Here is a 5,247-nt window from a genome sequence, read left to right as displayed (position 1 = left end):
CCCAAGTCGACTGCGAAGACACCCCCGCTGAGCTCAAGAGTAGCAGAGCCGTCTCCCCGAGGCGAAGTTCACCCCATGTCCAGACTCATCACACCTCCTCCTGGATCAACAGAGGCACCCACGAAATTGAAAGTCCGATAGCTGCCTTTGCTGGGCCCCGGCTCCGTACATACAAGACCCCATAGACTCCTCAGAGCGACTCTCCCAGGCATCAGTGTTGCAACATCCTAGGGAGGAAACCAAGCATCTGGAAAGTTGGGGTACCTGCACACAGGAGGGGCTGGGTTCAAAGACCGGATTTAAGAAGTGAAGGGCTGCCAATGAGTATACGTACAAAACAGAAAGAGACCCAACCATCAGAAAACAAACTAGCAGTTCCCGAGGGGAGACGAGGGGGAGGGGCAATAGGGGAGGGAGAAAACAGAAGTGGCGAGAAGGTAAGCCACCCCCCCAAGGGACAGGAGAACCTGGGGCTGCTCAGAGCCCCTCAGCCTCTGCTTCCCTCCCCTGAATTCAGGGAATCACCCAACTCCTTCCCCAGGAGGGGGCGGCAGGACAGGGCACTGGGGTCCACCCTAAGCACCTGCCACATCCCCACTAATAAAGGATGGGCTTCAGAGGGACTCTGGGGACCCTGCAAGTGACCACAGCTCCAAGGGAGCCAGGCAGGTCCTCCTCGGCGCCTGCAGGGAAAAGAGCTTTGCTGTCCTGGCTGATCTTTTGTCATGCCCTGGCTGGGGGACTCTGGCTTTGCGATTTGGCAGGGCGTGTCCACAGCATTTCCCCAGAAAGCAAGCGCCGCTGCTCCACTCGGAAGGCCCCAGACACCTTCCTTCTTCCCGTGCATGATCCAGAGCTTCCAGCCTGGGGCTCCGCAGACCGGAAGAGTCCAAGCACCGTGCCCCTGAGGACGTTTCCAGCTGAGAGGATGCTGCGGTTCCTTTCAGAGCCCGGGAGGCATGTTGAGCCTGCCAACACAAAGGGTCATAAAGTTTGTCACCAAATATTGAGAAACGTCAGAGCCGGGATCCGTGGCCTTGAACGCAGAAAGTGTTTGGGAGGCCTGTGTCACAGGAGTGTTTCATTCCCATGGGACACTTGTACAGGTGATCACAGAGCAGCGTGTGGACGCTGCAAAGACCAGGGCGAGCTCGCCTGACTCCCTACGTTGGTGAGAAGAAACGGAAACGCAGCGAGGCAGGGACTCTTCCAAGGTCATGGGGCTGAGAGCGGCCGGGGCTTCGGTCTCTGCCTCTTACGGCCGAATGGTGTCCCCCCCTGCCCCCCAACATGTTATATATGCTGAGCCCTAAGCTCCAGACCCTCAGAATGTGGCTCTATTTGGAGAGAGGGTCTTTAAAGAGATAATAAGTTAAAATGAGTTCAGCCGACGGGCCTGATCCCATACGGCAGTGTCCCAACAAGAGGAGAGAGGGTTAGGACACGGCTGTGCACACCCCAAGGGGTGACCACAGGAACCACGGTGACAAGAGGCCATGAAGACACCCAGGAGAGAGGCCTCCGGAGAAACCAACTCTGCCCTTGCCGTGATCTTGGCCTTCTGGCCTCCAGACGGCGAGAAACAAATGTTCTGTGGTTTCTAGCACCTTCTGTGGCGCTTGGTTACAGCAGCCCCAGCTCACAGACGTGTACCCTCCCTGCTTCCTTCCCCTCGGGAATTTTAAAGGACATTTTTGCACAATTATTGACTTTGATATGTTGGGCAAAGCACTCTAGTTGTAACGCGTATCTGGAAGAATCCCTGGATGTTGCTTGTATCCTGCAGACAGTGAGTGATAGGAAGTCATGGAAATGGCTTTTCCAGCTGTCTCTGCAGTCAGTCCCCAAAGAAGCCGTTCGAAATGTCCCAGGCAGCAAGGACATCCCTGGAGTGACTGGTCAAGGGGAGCCCTGCTCACGTCTATGGACAAGATCAAGTTCCTTTGTTTGAACAAAGCAGAACAGGAATCTCATGGATGTTTTTTCTCACTTCTTAAGTTACAGAAATGGACCGAGAAGGAAAAAGTAGGGAGATTTCTAAGGGAAACATGGGTCCGGGGAAGTGGAGAAGGGAGTTAAAGAAAACTAGAAGATGGGAGTTCCCTGGTGGTTCAGTGGGTTAAGGACCCAGTGTTATCACTGCTGTGGTACAGGTTTGATCCCTGGCCTGAGAACTTCTGCGTTGTGGGGCGGGGAGTAGAAGACAGATCTCACTCACTGACTGGTAGTGACCAGTATCCTGTGGGGAAAGAAATGGACACGAGGCTGGACACTGCCAAGGGCAGTTGCAGGTAGCTCAGTGGCCACACGTTTGGACGTGGCCCTAAAGAGATGAAAAAAGGAAAAGAAGAAGAAGAGAGTCATCAACAGGGTGAGATGCTGCAGACGTGGAGGGTCAGATGAAGACCAGAAAATGCACACGGATCCAACGAACAGCAGGCCACCGCAAACCTCGTATCTGACCCAGAGGCATCCCAGGGGAGCCAAGGGAAGGGCACCTAATCCCGGAGGCTGAGGCATGAGGTGAGAGAAGAAGCCTGGAGCAAGGGCAGAGGGAGGCCGAGGGAGAGGCAGGGTCCAGAGAGGCGAGCACTAAACAGGGAGAGATGGTAGAGCCACCATCCCCTGGGGAAATGCCCAGCAGCAGGGACGGGACTGGGAGGTGATACGTGATGGAAAGACCCTGAACCCAAAGGAGGAAAGAGCAGGGCAGGAGATGGAGAAACGAACCAGCAACTTCCCCAGGGCGACTTCCTCCAGGGGCCTTTCATCCCCAGGGTGGCAACTGACCCCGGACGTTGCCCCCACACCCACCCACGCAGGGTGCCAGCCTGCTGATGCAGAGACACTGCTCAGCCCTGCAATCCAAGGACGGCATCCACTCAGGAGCAGAGAAGGCTAAATGATAACCCTTGTGCAAGGCCCTTGGCTGTGCACGGAAGATATAGCAGGTGGTTGTGACAGTCCCAACCCCGGAGCCACCAGCGGCCTAGGAGGCGAGATAAGGTGGTTTCAGAAATAACTCACTGGAGACAGACAGGAGTCAGTGCCCCAGGAGAGGGGCAGACGATGTGCAGAGGGAGCTTCCAAGGAGACGACATCCAGCTGGAGGAGGTCAGGAAAGAAGCATCTGAAGCAGGGCCCTTGGGGGCCAGGCCTAACAGGTGCTTGCCAGCGTCGCTCCCAGGTTCTGGAATCGACTGTTTCTCTCCTTCATCGGGCCTGGGTCTCCTCCTGGTTTAAGTGGCCGTTGTGGCTGCTGCCACAATGGAGGACGTGTCCATATCCTTTGTTCCTTAGAGGCTCAACGGCAAAACGAATCTGATGTGCCAACAAAAGCCGACTCCTGGGTCTCACGGGTGCCCTCTGGGATGGTGGGGACAGAGCTGTTCACGCAGGATCCCAGCAAAGGCGAGAATTTGCATCTCCTGGGTTCAGACTGGCCAAGAACACAGTACCTGCTTTGACAATCACAGGCCAGTCTAGGCAGCTTCAACAGCAAACACTAGTTTCCTGCGGTTCCGGGGAAAATCGGCCGGCTGGGGATCTGGTGAGGGCTCTCTTCCCAGCCTGCAGGCGGCCACCTTCTTGCTGCGTCCTCCCTCACAGCTCGGAGGGAGAGGTCATCTCTCCCAGGTCCCCTCGTCACGGCACGAGTCCCAGTCCTGGAGGCGCCACCCTCACGACCAGGTTACCTCCCAAAGGCCCCACTTGCAAATACACTGGCGATTAGGACTTCAGCATAGAAGTTCAGCCTGCAGCACATCTTGATAAATTCCCTCCTGTTGGAAATGCAAAAAATCCGAGCGGTAAACTTCACTCCTCAGATCTCCCAAGTCATCAGTGAATTCAGGCTACAAAGGATGTGGATCATTCTTTTTAATGTATTTTTCTTTTACAGCTGCCCTGGTAGCATATGGAAGTTCCCGGGCCAGGGGTTGAATAGGAGCCACAGCTGAGGTCTACACCACAGCCATGGCAACACCAGATCCCGGCCGCATCTGCAACCTAAGCAATGCCAGATTCTTCACCCACCGAGCGAGGCCAGGGATGGAACCCATATCCTCACAGAGCCAATGTGGTGTCCTTAACCCACTGAGCCACAACGGGAACTCCTGGATAATTTGTTAAGTGGGGGGAGGGAGTCATGTCGAGTGCAACACCTCATGAACTGTTTAGTTATACAACAAGGGAAGTCTGAATAACGCAATAGGTCCAAAAGTCAGTCTTGTTTGAGTTCCTCTCACACTGTCCTCTGCGGTCACCCTAAGAGAACCGAGATGCGTAATATTTAAGACCAACCTCAGGTCACAAGGTCCCTTGTCCAGGGACAGGCTTGTTCCAGAAACAGTGTTGTGGGAAAGATGCTGGTCATTCTAGAACGGTTCTGGTCACCTCCGAGGATGGGGCTGTTATTTCTCTGCAGGGGGACAGTGACCCCCTGCAGGGCTGGTTGAGCCACACACTCAAGAGTCCCGAGGGCCAGGGGTGGGGGAGAGGCCGGGAAGCCCACGTCACAGAGGGCTCCCCCCCCCTTTCATCATGCGAGGGACCGTCAGAGTGCCGTGAGGTGAGCCCTGGGGCTTAGCACGCAGAACGTGCTTGTGTCTGCTGGCTGCCGTGTCGTGTACTGGGGCTGCAGGGCTCCCCGGTAAATCTAACCCACTTTCACAGACGGAAACGTCCTCGTTCAATAGAGGCCAGGTTACACTCTGGGCGCTGGCATCTGCCCTTCCCCGCCCCCCCCGCCCCCCCCCCGCCCCGCACACCAACTTCGAAACCTAAAAATCCCAGCGGCTGTGTTCACCCCTGAGCACACAGGTCAAGAATCTTCCAGCCCAGCGTTCTGGAACCCACTCCCTCCATCTCCGGGAGCAGTGCATGCTGGGTCCATGGTTTGGGGGCAGAAGCCTGTGGCTTGGATTCTTTTTATATTAGAGCCCATCAGCCAGGAAAAGGTACCTTGCAAGAGGGAGCCGTCCTCTCTGCGGGCCCCTGGGCAGGCACACGGGCTGCCATCCCACCAGCCAGGAAGCCGTTATTGGAGCAACGCAAACAGATTTTTTTTTTTTTTTTTTTTTTTTTTTTTGTCAAAGTCAAGGTGTGATTTTCTCAGGTTCTGTGAGAACACACACACATATTTTTACCAACCCAATCTGTTTTCCAGCAGCTGAGTGGCCACGGGGTCTGAGATGCCAAATGGGAGGTTGGAGAGTCATGAAGGTGCATCTCTGGAAGCTTCGAGCA

General features: G+C 55.4%; 1 long non-coding RNA gene across 1 annotated transcript; it reads right to left on the bottom strand.

Moving 5' to 3' along the window:
• Positions 226–3,983, bottom strand: LOC102160793. Its single transcript, XR_302697.3, has 2 exons — positions 3,028–3,983; positions 226–968 (listed from the first exon to the last, which is right to left on the bottom strand). It is a non-coding gene; the product is annotated as an uncharacterized LOC102160793 (long non-coding RNA).

This window comes from Sus scrofa, chromosome 3, assembly GCF_000003025.6.
Source record: "Sus scrofa isolate TJ Tabasco breed Duroc chromosome 3, Sscrofa11.1, whole genome shotgun sequence".
Classification (NCBI taxonomy): domain Eukaryota; kingdom Metazoa; phylum Chordata; class Mammalia; order Artiodactyla; family Suidae; genus Sus; species Sus scrofa.
The sequence above is the reverse complement of the archived record's forward strand: the minus strand, read 5'-3'. Positions and strand labels throughout refer to the sequence as shown.